This window comes from Pseudophryne corroboree, chromosome 8 (genome assembly GCF_028390025.1).
Source record: "Pseudophryne corroboree isolate aPseCor3 chromosome 8, aPseCor3.hap2, whole genome shotgun sequence".
Lineage (NCBI taxonomy): Eukaryota > Metazoa > Chordata > Amphibia > Anura > Myobatrachidae > Pseudophryne > Pseudophryne corroboree.
The window spans coordinates 254,852,914-254,870,171 of record NC_086451.1 but is presented as its reverse complement, the minus strand read 5'-3'; the positions used below and the strand labels follow the sequence as shown (position 1 = coordinate 254,870,171).

General features: G+C 44.9%; 1 protein-coding gene and 1 pseudogene across 4 annotated transcripts in view; one reads left to right on the top strand and one right to left on the bottom strand.

Annotated features, from left to right (window-relative positions):
- NEXMIF (neurite extension and migration factor) overlaps nucleotides 1–17,258 on the bottom strand; it is a 731,538-nt gene that overhangs the window by 307,932 nt on the left and 406,348 nt on the right. The window lies entirely within an intron of this gene.
- Nucleotides 12,385–12,503, top strand: LOC134949991 (5S ribosomal RNA; annotated as a pseudogene).

The following is a 17,258-nucleotide window of genomic DNA, read 5'->3' as shown; positions in this document are numbered from 1 at the left end:
CGCCACAGCATGTGTACGGGCGGTCGGCCGACCACCCCGTACACACACAGCGACGCGCCAATATATCGGTAGATATATTGGCCGTCGGCTGTGCTGCGGGGCCGACGCGATACGTCTGTGAACGGCGGAGTTCACAGACGTATCGGCCGTACACACCGGCCGACGGTCCCGCGATATATCGGCCGTTCAGGAGAACAGTGTGTACGGGCCTTAACCTTGAGGTATTACATATAACTCAATATTGCTCAAAAAAGCTGAGTATTTAAGCCCCGGGAGGGAGTTGAGCAAGGCACTCCATGGTAATGACTAATCTCTTTACCATGTGTATGGCCTTGCTTCACCACATCTCCTCACGCCACACCTCCAATACATGGTCTTCCTGAGGCAAAAATCTAGGAAAGAGTTGAAACGTGCCACTCTTTCCTTCTTGTACACCTTGGGGTATATTTACTAAAATTCGTATTTTTCAGAATGACATTAAAGTTCCAACACGAATGACATCGAATGTGTAAAGTTGCAACTTTTTGAATTTATTACGACTTATTTACTAAGCTGTCGTATTTTTCATTTTCGTGTCTTCCGATGTCGATGTCATTCGTGTTTTTCAAAGGTAGAATGCGGCCTATTTTGAGGATTTGCGGCCGTGTTATGAGGTTTTTCCACGACTGCGTCATTTTTCATTTACGGCAGTGTTTATCCGTTCCCGGCCGCGTTTTTTTTCTAAGTTTCGTTTTTGTCACTCGTCCGTGATTGGTTTGATTCGTGATGGAGGAGTGTCTGTGCTCATTACTATAAAACCGCCCCAAACCGTCTGCACCTCGTGGGTTTAGCTAGTGAAGAGGTGAGAGGAAGGTGTGTTAGGAGTTGGTGAGTTGTTTGGAGTTTTTGGCGGTTTTGAGGAGGTTATTTGCGATTGTTGAGTGCTGTACTGTGTGTGTAAGTAGTCTTGTCATACTTGTTGTGTAGTTATTTAAAAGTCTGTCTAGTTTTTTGTCTGTTTTTTTTTAAGGTCTATTGTCATTGTTTGTGAGTGAGTGAGTGAGTGAGTGAGTGTGTGTGTGTGTGTGTGTGTGTGTGTGTGTGTGTGTGTGTGTGTTTTTGTGTGTGTGTGTGTGTGTGTGTGTGTGTGTGTGTTGTGGTAGTGGAGGAGTGTGTTTAGTGTTTTTTTTTTTATCAGTGTTATTTGTTGTTTGTCCTGATTATGTCCCAGTCAGAAGTGAGTGTGGTGGAGGAGGTGAGTGAGAGGGAGGAGGTGAGTGAGAGGGAGGAGGTGAGTGAGGTGGAGGAGGTGAGTGAGAGGGAGGAGGTGAGTGAGGTGGAGGAGGTTAGTGAGGAGGAGGGGGAGGTTGCTGCTGCGGCCTCCAGTAATAGTGACAGTGATGGTGCTGTGGCTCCGAAGCCACGCACCACTACAAAGACGGGCCGCAATGTTAAATTCAGCTACGCTGAAAATATGGCTTTGGTGCGGGAGCTGATGAGGCATCATCAGCAGCTGTTTGGCCATGATGCTGCAAAGGTGTCGTCCAGTGGCGTAAGTTCGTCCAAGATGCCCGGAGGCAAGATAAATATTGGTGCCCCCCCCCCCCCCCCTGTATTTAGACAAATAAATATATATATATATATATATATATACACACACAGTGTATATAGAGAGAGAGGGAGAGGGAGAGAAGGTTATAGGCGGCACTCAGGAGGCTGCATAATTCAGCATATTTTTAATGCATACAATGCATTACAGGGGTGGGGGGCACCAACAGTTATCTTGCCAGCCATATATATGTCCTGCCATTCTTCACACGCATATTGGCGTATGATTGAAGAAAATTAGAAAATTACAAAGGACAGCTCTTGCGGTAAGAGCTGGTTCTTTGCGATGATAGGACTTCGAGGTTAATGACCCAGATTCCTATCTGAGCATGCATGGGCTGACAAATGCTGCTGGGGGGGGGGGGGGGTTGCTGGGAGGGGTCCAATTGGGCAGGACTTAGCTAAGGGGGGGCAGATGAAACAATGGAGGTCAGACAGCAGGGGGGCAGACCAGATTGAATCCGAGGCAAGCGCGGTTCCGCTTCTTCTAATCACAACCCTACCTTGCAGGGGCAAACGCAGGATTTTTATGTGGGGGGGGGGGGTCCGTGTGTGTGTGTGTGTGTATGTGTGCGCGCGCAGTAATAGACACACACACATGTATATACTTATAATATATGTACATATATATATTTATGTACACACACAGTATATATAGCACACGTGCATATGCCCCGCCCACACACATATGCACTACAGAAAATATAGGCTGCTGCACTCATTATAGCCACCCACCCCAGCAAATATTGTCTGTTGCAATAATTTTTTACAGACCCCACCACCACCACACACACACACCCCAGTACCCTCATTCCAGCAAATATAGGTAGCAGTCAACTATTGTAGATCCCACTCCTTCATCTCCACATATACATACACCAATCCCCCTCCCTCAACTAGCAAATATAAGCTGCCACAATCATTTATAATAGACACCTCCCCCCACACACATACACCAGCACCTGCCTGGGCTCCAGCACCACTGTATGCGCCATACAGTTTGAGCGCTGTCTTACCTGCAGACCAGCACGAAGGAAGAGTGTGTCGCACAGTTCTCAAAGTCAAAACCCCATAGGAAGTTATTTGAGGAGAAGAGCTGCTTGCTGCCGCTGCGGCTCCCCCTGCAGTAGACTCAGCAAGCCGTCTTATTTGAGCTCCACTTGGTCAGCTGCGGCAATGCATCGGCGGGCAGGGGGGGTTTCTAGGTACTCAGCAGAAACCCCCCCTGTGTGCGCGTATGTGGTGCCTCGCACGTGTCCCCCCCTCCCGCGGCAGCAGCTCCTCTTCCAACTCTTAAAATCACTGCCGCCGCGCACAAGGGGTGAGCGCTGGAGGGACCGTCGGGCTTACAGGCATGAGTCAGTCTGACTCATTGCGGCCGGCACAGACTTGGAGACAACGGAGGCGATGTGCCCTCTTTAGGGCAGGAGCCCGGCGGCACGCGACTCCGTTGCCTCCCGGAGTTCCGCCTCTGGTGTCGTCACGCAGGAAGACTGTTCTGTGGGGGAAGGTTGTTGCGGTGGTGAAGAGTGAGGGTGTGGTGAGGCGGACTGAGGACACGTGTCGTAAGCGATTCTACGACATCAAGCGCCGTGTCAAGGCTAAGATGTCGAAGGAGGCTAAATCAGCCTGCCAAACAGGGGGTGGACACCCCTTCCGAGCGTCTTATAAGGGATTGGAAGGAGCCTGTGTGTACTCTGATTCCGCCAGAAGTGGTTGGTGCGACTCATGTCCGGGATTCGGATCGGCCAAGGCAGGATGGTGAGTTTATTATTGGTTTTTAGTTATCATTTTAACATCTGTGCTTTGTCCTTAGTTCTCTGAAATGTCTTCTAGCTAATTGTGATTGTAAGTTGGTTCATTCTTATAATGTGTTGGTGAAGTAGTTGTAATCACAATTAGTTTATTTTTTTTCCTTTGTTTTGTCAATTTATCAGGTTGTCTTTGGCTTTTTCTGGTGTTTTAATTCAAAAGAAAATTGTTGTCGATGTATTTTAATGAAGTGTGATTCATGTGTTTTTTGATACTTTTTAAAAGTAAAATTTTTCAATGGACTTATGTTTATTGTGTGTTGATCTGGGTTTTCTTTTGTGTGGTTGATGTGATAATTTAAGCATATTTTTTTTTGAGGCTAACAATTTGTTGTAGATATTTGTGGGTAGTGGTTTGTTGTTAGCCGCAAAATTTAGTAACATATCGTGCTATATTCTGGTTGTGTCAAGCTACCAAGGGGTAAATTTAATAAGATGGGAGTTGTATTTAAGATGGGATGTTGCCCATAGCAACCAATCAGATTCTACTTCACCTTTATCTAGCACCTTCTAGAAGATAATACCTTGAATCTGATTGGTTGCTATGGGCAACATCCCAGCTCAAATAGAACTCCCATCTTAGTAAATTTAGCCCCAAGTTTGGGATTTAAGTAGTATAATATTGTGCATTATGCACCTTTGTGTATGGATTGCTTGGTGAAATTGTTTATTAATTCAACTATACACACCCAATGAAGTCAGGCAGAAAAGCATAAGAATAGTTTAGTTTACTTCTCATCAGGTTCCACATATGTTTCCATCACAATAAGGAATTAGCATAAACAGATAAACATAATAGTACGTTCATTAGTACATTGTTAATATTTTTACAGTACGAAAGAGAAGCAGCACAGCCAGGCCACATCCCACACTGCCAAGAGATGCAGATGCTGGCGATGCAGGTAAGAATTTAGTGTAAACACATATTCTGAAAACACATAGAAAAGCAGAATGTTAATGTTTATCTTATCACATAGGTTCTTCTTCAGCAAACCCCCCACCACTAAGGCGCCCATCACAGGGTTCGGATCCTCAACATAGGGGGCCAACCAAGAGACGCCGTCTTGAGGCTGAAGCACCAGCAGTAGTGTTCACTCTAGGTTTCTTTCACAGGGCGCTGCGCCCTGCCCCTTTTTTAGATGGCTAAATCCCGGCCTGCCTGTTTTTGCGCGCCCTGCCGCCCCGCTGGACCCAGCCGTGCGCCGCCGGACCCAGCCGTACGCCGCCGGACCCAGCCGTACGCCGCCGGACCCAGCCTAAGAGATCCCTACACCGCCCGGACTCCCAGAAAGATCCCGACACCACCGGAGCAAACGGCTGCGCTGATGTCCCCGACAGCTGGTATTCCGCGCACGGTATAGGAGTCTCCGGGAAGAGAGGTGAGAGCCGCCTGCCAGAGGCTGTCACCTATATCTATGTCCTATGTGTGTGTATAATCAGTGTATGGGGGTCTCAGTGATACAGTGCTGTGTGTCTATCAGCGTACAGGGGGATCAGTGATACAGTGCTGTGTATATAATCAGTGTATGGGGGTCTCAGTGATACAGTGCTGTGTATATAATCAGTGTATGGGGGTCTCAGTGATACAGTGCTGTGTATATATTCAGTGTATGGGGGCTCTGTGATACAGTGCTGTGTATATAATCAGTATATGGGGGCTCAGTGATACAGTGCTGTGTATATAATCAGTGTATGGGGGCTCAGTGATACAGTGCTGTGTGTGTCAGCGTACAGGGGGATCAGTGATAGTGCTGTGTGTATAATCAGTGTATGGGGGTCTCAGTGATACAGTGCTGTGTATATAATCAGTGTATGGGGGTCTCAGTGATACAGTGCTGTGTGTATATCAGCGTACAGGGGGATCAGTGATACAGTGCTGTGTATATAATCAGTGTAAGGGGGTCTCAGTGATACAGTGCTGTGTGTATATCAGTGTAAGGGGGGCTAAATTTACCTTGTAAGTACTGCAGCGGTAAACTTCAATCTCAGTGCTCTCTACCTGGTGCAATGTGTCTCAGTGCTCTCTACCTGGTGCAGTGTGTGTCTCAGTGCTCTCTACCTGGTGCAATATGTCTCAGTGCTCTCTACCTGGTGCAGTGTGCCTCAGTGCTCTCTACCTGGTGCAATGTTTCTCGGTGCTCTCTACCTGGTGCAATGTTTCTCAGTGCTCTCTACCTGGTGCAGTGTGCCTCAGTGCTCTCTACCTGGTGCAATGTTTCTCGGTGCTCTCTACCTGGTGCAATGTGTCTCAGTGCTCTCTACCTGGTGCAGTGTGTGTCTCAGTGCTCTCTACCTGGTGCAATGTGTCTCAGTGCTCTCTACCTGGTGCAGTGTGCCTCAGTGCTCTCTACCTGGTGCAATGTTTCTCAGTGCTCTCTACCTGGTGCAATGTTTCTCAGTGCTCTCTACCTGGTGCAATGTTTCTCGGTGCTCTCTACCTGATGCAATGTTTCTCAGTGCTCTCTACCTAGTGCAGTGTGCCTCAGTGCTCTCTACCTGGTGCAATGTTTCTCGGTGCTCTCTACCTGGTGCAATGTTTCTCAGTGCTCTCTACCTGGTGCAATGTTTCTCAGTGCTCTCTACCTGGTGCAATGTTTCTCGGTGCTCTCTACCTGATGCAATGTTTCTCAGTGCTCTCTACCTGGTGCAGTGTGCCTCAGTGCTCTCTACCTGGTGCAATGTTTCTCGGTGCTCTCTACCTGGTGCAATGTTTCTCAGTGCTCTCTACCTGGTGCAATGGTCTCAGTGCTCTCTACCTGGTGCAATGTTTCTCAGTGCGCTCTACCTGGTGCAATATTTCTCAGTGCTCTCTACCTGGTGCAATGTTTCTCGGTGCTCTCTACCTGATGCACTGTTTCTCAGTGCTCTCTACCTGGTGCAATGTGTCTCAGTGCTCTCTACCTGGTGCAATGTGTCTCAGTGCTCTCTCCCTGGTGCAATGTGTCTCAGTGCTCTCTACCTGGTGCAGTGTGTCTCAGTGCTCTCTACCTGGTGCAATGTGTATAGGAGGTTCTACCTGGTGCAGTGTGTATTAGCTGCACTACTGTGTGAAAAACAACGCCCCTAAATTTTTGCAGCGCGCCTTCGGCGCGCAGTGTCCATTCTTTAGCATGTGGGAATGGGAGGGCCAAGCATTATAGTATGTATCTAATTTTGCCCTTCTAACTGAAAAATGTGCCCTCCCGAATGAAAAATGTGCCCTCCCGAATGAAAAATGTGCCCTCCCCGTGATCAGCACCCTGCCCTAAAAAATTCCTAGAGTGAACACTAAGCAGCATCCTCACCACCCCAACGGCTCATCTCCATAGTGTCGGCCCTGCCACCACAAGCCATTTTGGCAAGCCCAGAAAGCGAGGATCCTCAATCCCCTCAGGTGTCTGGTGAGTAAACATAACAATTACTTGTAAAGAAGTTAAAAAACAGTGGTGCAGATGTATTAACCTGGAGAAGACATAAGTAAGTGATAAACCAGTGATAGGTGCAAGGTGATAAAGACAGCAGCCAAACAAATCCTAACTGTTAATTTACATATTGGAGCTGTTTGGCTTGTGCCTTTATCACCTTGCACATATCACTGGTTTATCACTTCCTTATGTCTTCTCCAGGTTAATTCATCTGCCCCACTGTTTGTGCACAGAAAAAAAAAGGAGTCACAAAGAAACATTCACACTTGTAATAATCATCAACAGCAAGCACATGGGGGTTTATGGGTTTTTTTTGGTGCATAATTTTCAGAGGTGATGTTGGGCATAGCAACTAAAAATTTTTTTTTACATGTTTGCTAGAAACAGCTACATAAATGTAAAGTTTCATACAATTGTTTTGCATGCCCAACATCACCAGTTCGAAACATAGGACACCTTAAGACTTTTTCACCCATTGTTAATGTTTACCTTTTTTACCACTATATTTGTTTAAGTTTTGCCCAGACCACTGACTGCCTTGAACAATGTATGAGTGTATGGCTCAACACATTTATTGTATTGTGTGTGTTCTTCAAATGGAAGCTTCATACACAATATGTAAATGTAGTAATTTGTATTTGTTAGAGTTCTTCGTGTTCGAACATTAATTATGGCTCAGAGTCCAACAATTCCCTTAATCATTTTTCAACTGAGTAGTGGACGTTATAAGCAACATATTTTTTCAAAAAGGTGAGCTAAATTGTGAAGTTTCAGCAACAAACTATTTATCAATACCAACATGAATATTAAGAAGTAATGCATGTTGACGTAAAGCTATAATTAGACAAATGCTAAATAATGACTAAATAGTGGCTGTCTTCAACCCCATACAGAACCACCCATCATGGCCGAGGATGCCCAGCAGGAAAGTGACCAGCAGGAGACCTACACACTACACCTGCAAGCCATAGATCCTACCCAGACAACCACGCCGCAGGACATACCCCAACCACCCCAAACATCTCACAGCCCCCAATTAAGCCCAACACCACCCTAGCCACAAATGGCCACCGAGTTTTGGAGCAGTCGGGCCACACAACAGGCGCAACACTATGCGTGCCTGAACACCCACAGCCAATACCTTGCCAGTCTGCCCCATCATCTGCCGCGACTCAGTCGGAACTCAGGCAGACTGATAGTTCAGGTTGGCAGAATTGCCAATTCAATGGAGCAGATGAGGGCAGACAACACTCAAATGCAAGCCAATCTGCAACGCATCATGGATGAACAACAGCGGCAACAACAAACCCTAATTCAAATCATACAACACAACCAAATGATTAATGAAAACCTGTCCAGAATCATAGCAAACAACACTGCCGCTAATATCCAAATGACTGCAAGCCTAAATAACCTCAGCCAAAGCCTTCATGTGTTAGCATCACACCAAGTAAGCTCTATCTCGGGAACAACTACACCAAGCCAGACCCCAGTTAACTCCCCAGTTAGACGCTCAAGCCGAACCCGGCCCAACGAACCAGGGCAAGCCTCTGCACCCAGCAAACACAAAAATATAAAATAATGAGGCCTGCAGAAAATAGTTTAGTCCAAATAATGTTTTTTGATTTGTTACACCAAAAATGCCTGTGTTAAAGGTAATACATTTTTAACTTGGAATCTATGTATTGTTTAATTTGCAACACAAACCACATGCACATTACTGGATTGGCCCAGATGTCTATTGGTAGAAATATATTGCCTGCCCCTAGGTGGTCTCAGCTCAACGTGTGTGCAATCTATGGCACCCAGCACATTGGCCATGCCAGCAAGCTCAGAGAAAGCTACCCTGACTGCATGCCACTGCGACTCCTGGGTAGGGAAGCAGAGAGAGGCATCTATGTGGGCATCCAAGACATCCAAAACCTGAGTGGACATTACCAAATTTAAGGTGAGTGTCATGACCTGTAATCAATACAATACTGTGTTATATTACATAACAGATGCACCACTTAGACATAGACGTGTATGTATGTTTTAAGTCACCTGAATTAAATATTTAGAAATGGTGGCCTGTGAAATACTAATTACATCGCCAGTCACAGGCTGGAAGCTGCCAGTAGCCATAAAGTGCAACACAGCCAGGAGTTTGTGCAGGCCTGAGACAGAGCGAGAGCATGCTGTGTCAGAGTCTAGGTTCAGTTTGACAAGGTCATACAGATGGAAAATGTTTAGTCTATTTAGCGGGACCATCTGTATAACCTGGTCATCGGCCAATTTGTTCAAGTTTAAACGCCCCCTAAAAAAACCTGGCCTGCCCAGCCTACGCGGAACCTGTACAACCTGCTGACCATGTTCAGTTTCCTGGCCTTGCTTTATTGTAACCTCATGGAGCAGTGTCAGGTATCCCCCAGCAAACAAGAAATCAGTACTACACACGGTAGCAGCCATTTCAGAGTGAGAGATGTGAAACATGTGCTTGGGTCCCTTTTAAAAGTCCAAAAAATCAGGTGTGAGTAATGTAGAATTGGAAACACATGTAAACACGCTTCTCAAAAGCAGGTCTACTTTTTTTTAGGCTTTTTTTACGATTTGCATTTTTTCACGGCCACCAATGCATTTTCACGGAAGAGATTTCAAATACGAATGCTTAGTAAATGACCGAGTTCTATACCTAAACTGCCGCGTTTGACCGATGGTGTATTCATTCGTATTTTTAATACACAGCCGTAAAAAAAATACGAATGCCCTCATCACTGCCGTGATTTGAGTTTAGTAAATTCCCGAGATGACACTTTGAAGAAAAAACACCATCTCGGTCAAAATCGGGAGCTTAGTAAATATACTCCCTTGTCTTAATACACAAACCCCATAATTTATGATTATGTAAACATAAATATGTATTGCGTGGTGAGAGTATGGCGCCACAAGTATAGGTGTATAGGCCGGCTATAAGATTTAAAAATGTATACGTAAAATGTATTAGCCAAAAAGTGTAGACACTCCTTTAGGAGTAAAAGGTGTCAGCTGACCCCAATAGATAGGCAGTGATAAGCTGCCTGTTAGTTAAAAATGTGCAAGGGAGGGTAGGGGTAATAGCGACTCACAGTGTCTACACATAAAAGGATATATATATGAAGAAATGATAAAATACGTATTTCTAAAAAACAGGGGGAAATTTATTATAAAACAATTATAAAATTACAAAATTATAAAATTACAATAAGAGAATTGTATATTTTTGGATGGTCTAAAAAGTTGTGAAGAAAATATAAAAATATGAGGGTTGGATTTATAACATGAATTTAGACTAATAAAAACATAAAAAACATAACTGGAACAATAAAAGTATATAAAGGTATTTTCAGATAAGAGAAAGGTGCTTATCTTAAAAAAGGAAGGTCACTTGAGGTATACCCAACGCGTTTCGTCCATCTGACTTCATCAAGGGGTAGAGAGCTACTGAGCAGACATTCTATTTATAGCCAGAGTGGTTAACAATGTAACTATGACATCACTTCCTGTTTGGGACTACTTGGTTAAGCAATTAAAAACGGCCTCATGAAAATTAAGATCTAGATGTTGCCAGGGATAGATCTAGGGAGCTTAGTCTGCATGGGATGAGTTTAGTTAAAAAACGAGTGTCTTAACTGGTATTACAACATAAAATAGAGTGAGATGTGTCCAGGAGCGCTTTTTGCCCCACTTCCGCCCCGCTTCCTGTGTCCAATTCCGCGTACTGCGCATGCGCGCGATGCCCCGTTTCCGGTCCTCGCGTCTCTTTGCAGGCGTTGCGCTGCCACACTTCCTGTGTGTGTGCACAGCGCATGCGCACGGCGTTCCGCTTCTGGACATCTTTTTGAACCCACACGTCAAAAATTTACCATCATTCCTGCAGGACACCACTATGGTATTAAATGTGATGAAGAACATCAAATGGAAAAACTCATATATATGGATAACCATCGATGTCCAATCACTATATACCTGCATTGAACACAAAAAAGGTATTGAAGCCAGCAGGATATATCTTAACAAAGACTCATCTCTTACGGAAGCACACAGGATTTTTATTTGCGAATTGATGAATTTTATTTTAAGTCGGAATTATTTTAAATTTTTAGACAAATTTTACTTGCAACAATGCGGCACCGCGATGGGCACGATTTTCGCACCGAGTTTCGCTAATTTATTTATGGGCCAATGGGAGGAGAAGCACATGTATAACACGCAACACTTCGAAAAACATGTCATTCTATACAAAAGGTATATAGATGACATTCTGATCATCTGGGATGGCAGCTCTGATTCTTTTTTGGACTTTTTTACAATTCTACAACTCAATGATTTTAATCTGTCTTTTACTTACAATATGGATAAAAATTCAATTGAGTTCCTGGACCTGATACTAACTGGAGAGGAAGGGGCGGTCTCCACAAAAAATTATATTAAGAATGTTGACAAGAATAGCTATCTTCATTACAAGAGCAGTCACTCTAAGAAGTGGAAAAACAATATCCCCTACTCCCAATTTCATAAAATCAGGAGAAACTGCAATAAGAACGAAGAATGCGAAGCACAACTTGGAATTTACAGAAAAAGGTTCGAAGAAAAGAAGTACCCTAAAACTATACTGGACGGAGCCATGGAGAGAACAAAAAACCTGGAGAGAGAACAATTACTTACCTACAAAGAAAAAACAGAGAGGAAGGAGTCCGTCTCCTTCATAACAACCTACAACAGCCATGAACACTCCATCAGAACCTCATTAAAAACACACTGGGGTATACTTCTGATGGATCCCATCCTTAAGGAAATTCTACCTGCACAACCTGAGCTGATCTTCCGTAAATCTAGAAATCTTAAGGACATTCTCGCACCAAGTATGCTACGAGCACTACCATCAGAAGATAATCTACGCTCTCTTCCAAAATGCGTTGGAGCATACAAATGTGGACATTGCAATATCTGTAGATTCCTGAACCCTAATAGGAGGACTTTTAGCAACACCGATGGTACTAAAGAATTTAAAATCAAAGACTTTATGAACTGTAATAGCACGTCAATTATTTACCTCATGGAATGCACTTGTCACAAAAAGTATGTAGGCAAAACAAAGCGGACGTTGAAAATCAGGATTCAAGAACACATACGCAGCATAAAGAACAAGTCGGAAACACATTTACTCTACAGACATTTTAAACAAGAACATCAGTCCAACCCGGAAGAACTGTCCTTTAAGGCAATTGAACACGTTACAAATGGCGAAAGAGGAGGAGATCTAGCGAAGAAGCTGTCCCAGAGAGAGATGTACTGGATCTTCCAGCTGAGAACTACCCATCCCTTGGGATTTAACGAAGGATATGAGATCGCACCGTTCCTATGAAGAAAAGCTAATTCCTGGTCTTATTCCTTCATTTTTATCACCTGTATTTTCTCTCTGCACTTATCGGGGGCATATCGAACCCTTATGCACTTAGCACTTTATAAAATTAAATCACAATATGAAGCACTTGTATAAATTGTTAATTTGCCTGTCATGTTAATAAATTCAGATTGCTGTGCGACTCAGTTATTTATCCACGAGATACAGTCATACCACACTGGCGGACGCCCAATCTCGCCCGATCTTGGAAGCTAAGCAGTGTAGGGCCCAAATAGTACCAAGCGGGGAACCACTTGGGAAGACTGGGTACTGTACAATGTGAGATGTAATTAGCCCATGACATACCAGCAATGTAAAATATTGACATAAATACTGGCTCATTGACCACCCTCGTCCAACCTCACAAAATATACGAATTCATATTGCACAGATAAAACTGTGCAATATATCTATTGTTTTCTTACGCTCTGTCCATTATCTAATTTATCATTACACAAATAATTGTTTGTACACCAATGTACACAGTTTAACACTCCTCCACCCTTTTGTGGCATGTGCACTTTTTATTCATATATACCCCTCACTGGTGCAAAAATTCAACACACTATAAGCACAATGTTCTGAAACAAATATGTATTTTTTATTGTATAGATAAGCACTATGCATCACTGAATAAGACACCATATATTGGCCTTATACTAATGAATATCGTTTTTTCACTAATATATAAATAGCGCAGTTAGCAGTTTACTTGTCTCATTTTGCATATATAGAATTCTGAAAATTAAGTATCAAGTAGTATGATCTCCTTCCAATATAACCTTCCTTATGCCCCAACCCTATAATGAACTGAACAACCTATAAGTTATTAATCTCTGCTTTATCTGTTTTTCTATGTATTTCGGCATAAGCTGTAAAAACCACTCAATGAACGTGTCCTGCCTAATATGGCTCCTTAAAGATGGCCGCCGTGATGACTGACAACTCAATTGATCCAATCACCATTTAAGACACAAAGCAGCACAGCGCCCACACAGATATGCTGATATCAGAAGCGGAACGCCGTGCGCATGCGCTGTGCACACACACAGGAAGTGTGGCAGCGCAACGCCTGCAAAGAGACGCGAGGACCGGAAACGGGGCATCGCGCGCATGCGCAGTACGCGGAATTGGACACAGGAAGCGGGGCGGAAGTGGGGCAAAAAGCGCTCCTGGACACATCTCACTCTATTTTATGTTGTAATACCAGTTAAGACACTCGTTTTTTAACTAAACTCATCCCATGCAGACTAAGCTCCCTAGATCTATCCCTGGCAACATCTAGATCTTAATTTTCATGAGGCCGTTTTTAATTGCTTAACCAAGTAGTCCCAAACAGGAAGTGATGTCATAGTTACATTGTTAACCACTCTGGCTATAAATAGAATGTCTGCTCAGTAGCTCTCTACCCCTTGATGAAGTCAGATGGACGAAACGCGTTGGGTATACCTCAAGTGACCTTCCTTTTTTAAGATAAGCACCTTTCTCTTATCTGAAAATACCTTTATATACTTTTATTGTTCCAGTTATGTTTTTTATGTTTTTATTAGTCTAAATTCATGTTATAAATCCAACCCTCATATTTTTATATTTTCTTCACAACTTTTTAGACCATCCAAAAATATACAATTCTCTTATTGTAATTTTATAATTTTGTAATTTTATAATTGTTTTATAATAAATTTCCCCGTTTTTTAGAAATACGTATTTTATCATTTCTTCATATATATATCCTTTTATGTGTAGACACTGTGAGTCGCTATTACCCCTACCCTCCCTTGCACATAAATATGTATTATTTTGGGGCGGCATGGATGATGTAATGGTTAGCATTACTGCCTCACAGCACTGAGTTCATGGGTTCAATTCCTACCATGGCCCTAACTGTGTGGAGTGTGTATATTATCTATGCGCATGTGCGTTTCCTCCGGGTACTCCGGTTTTCTCTCACAGCCCCCCCAAAAAGCTGGTATGTTAATTGGCTCATAACAAACTTAACCCTAGCGTGAAGGTGTGTTCATGTACATGTGGTAGGGAACATAGATTGTAAATTCCACTGGGTTCTCTGTAAAACACTGCGGTATATGTGTGTGCTATATTAGTAACAGGTAATAATAACACTAATGGTGTTCTCCACTTTTATACAACCCAATCTCCTTAAGCCCAGACTCAGTATTGTAACAAATCAATCATGCTGACACCCAAGTTTACCAACGCTTCTCCTTAATTATATGTGTAAAAGTAGCAGCAACAGGCAAGTCACAGCGCAGGAGGACTCTATCTAGTTCTATTTAGCGGAGACCAAACTAGAAGTACTCTGTTGTGCTCTACTGCAGTGGTTCTCAAACTCGGTTCATGGGACCCTACACGGTTCACATTTTCCATGTCACCCTGCAGGTGCACTGTGTATCACCAACTGACCTGCAAAACATGAACCGTGTCGGGCCCTGAGGACTGAGTTTGAGAACCTGTGCTCTACTGAATGTGTTGGTAAAAGGGATCCGACAGTTGGGATGTCGGCTGTGAAAATACCGGCAGACACTAATTAACTAAGCTAACCCTGATCTCTAACCCCCCCTGACCCTAACACACCATCCCTGCAGCATAACCTAACCCTCCCACCCCCCACAGCCTAACCCAATCCTTCCCGGCGGTGCCTAAGAATAATCCTCCCTCCCCAGTGCGCAAACCTAACTTGTATTGGAAAAAAGCTGCAGCTGCCACATTGTGCACTTTGTGTGCAGATTCAGGGACTCAGTCGCACACAGATATACAAATGTGTCCTCTTATGCTGTTGCTGCGGGAAGCAGTTTACCGTGGCATGCACTCCCCCCCCCCCCCCCCCCCCCCCCCCACTCCCCCAAGCCAAAAGCTTTCTATTATTCTTCTACCTGAGACCGCTCTGCAACTGTCCCTTTATGTTTAGGTCAGGAGGAGCATCACGGAATATAACTCTTTTCTGTGTAGCGGGAGCGTGTGTACGCATGTCCCCGCTACAGCATGCTATACCGGGAGACAAAGCCCTCTGAGACGCTCTCTGCTAATCGCAGCCCAGTCTGGCAGCCCCAGAGTGAGGAAATACCTCCCAATGGGACTGCATGTCCTGCGGGTGACTGGCAGGTAGGACTTCCAATAGGAAGTCACTGTCAGTGACAGTGAATGACTACTGACTGAAGTGGTGGATTTTACTGGGGGGCCTGCAGTCCTTAGTTCCATTGTGTTGTGACTAAAGGTGGGTACACACCTAAAGATATATCTGCAGACCAATCGATCTGCAGATGGTACACACTGGCCAACTACCACTGCCATCTGCAGATATAGCTGTTGTTGAGGACATTAGCCAATTAATCTTTCCTCTGTACACACTGGCAGATTGTTGTCATGAAATGTGCCAAATATTCCTGCAATTTACATAATGGGCTGGCCTTCTAACATCTGATACAGTTTCAGGGGTGGCGACGGGCTCCATTTGGAAAAACAGAGGAGTGTCATCGCCATTTAGTGATTAGGAAGAGGCCAGGGATCTCTATCATAGGACAGAGATTTCCTGGCCTCTGCAACAGGTGGATTTGCGCTGCACCATGGGTGCCACAAGCCACCCAATGGTGGGTGATTTGATATGATGCTGCATCCTATGATGAAGCTCTGATCACTACTTCAGCAGGAGGCGTCTGCATGTAATAGATGCCTCCTGCTGCATTTACACGTGCTGGGAAGCAGTTAGCTTCCCGATGGACGGGATCCCGGCAGCCTATATACCGACGCAGGGTATCCAAAGGAGATGCAATCCCGGCATCTAGATACCGACGCCGCATGGGATACCTGTGCCACAATACTGACAGCCGGCATCCGGATCGACCTGACAGGGGGATGCGCGGGCGTCCTACAGTGCGGGGGGGGGGGGGGGGGGGTTAGGTTTAGGCAGGAGAGGGGTGGTTAGTGTTAGGATGCAGGGCCGGAAAGGTTAGTGACGCGGAAGGGAGGGTTAGGTTTAGGCACATAGAAGTGGAGGTTAGGGTTAGGCATCAAGCGGGGAGGGTTAGGTTTAGACAGCGGGGAAGGGAGGGGAAGGGTTAGGCACCACAAGGGATGGTTAGGTTTAGGCACCCACAAGGGAGGGTTAGGGTATATTAGAGGTTGTTGACGGGATTTTGAAGGACAGGAAGCCGCTGTCCATATTCTGATCGTCGGCATCCCGTCCACCGGGAAATCATACTGAACCCATAGTGCAATCACTGCTGGTTCCAAGGAAGCAGCAGTGAAAGCAAATCTGACCGCACCTGAATGATCCTGAGACTGTATCCCAGGGACCTCTGTGTGATCATGTCCCTGCAGACTCGTATAGATAACACTAGCACTGCTGGACTAAATTTATCATACAGCATGGCCATGGACATTGGGTTGGGAGTCACACACATAGAGGAATGACATGGGTAGCTGCTACTATGTGTGTGCATCCCTTGCTCAGTAGTGTAAAGGTGGGTACACAATAGGTGATGTGCTCCGTGAGCAACATCTCCTAGTGTGTCCCCTCCTGGCCCGCCCACCAGTGGGCAAACAACATTACACAGTGACGTCATGCCTCGGGCAGCCTGTGCATGCAGCTTTGGACGATGAGTCCAAATTGAGCTACATGTTCGGCCGACACTGAGGGTCGTCAATGACCGTGGGGACGCGTATTGGCTGTCATTCTGATCGGCGATCCGTCATAGGATCGAGGAAATTAAGCATGTAAGAAATGCCCAATTCAGCGAATCCTGCCGGGATCAGGATTTTTAAACATGTTTAATATCCCCAACGCAACCATCATGGGATTGGGGGATTACCCCAATACGTCACCAGTGTATAGGTGCTTATACAGTATGTGGCTGTTCTCTCAGCCTGGGGAGCAGGGTGGGTGTCCCCGGGGTGGCAGTAAACAGCCTCAGAACAGGTAACCCTGGGCACTTTGACAAGGGGGTAGAATGGGGCTAGCATGGGCCCTGGACATGGAGAATAGTGGCTGCCAGCCAGATCAAGCAATGTGACCAGTCA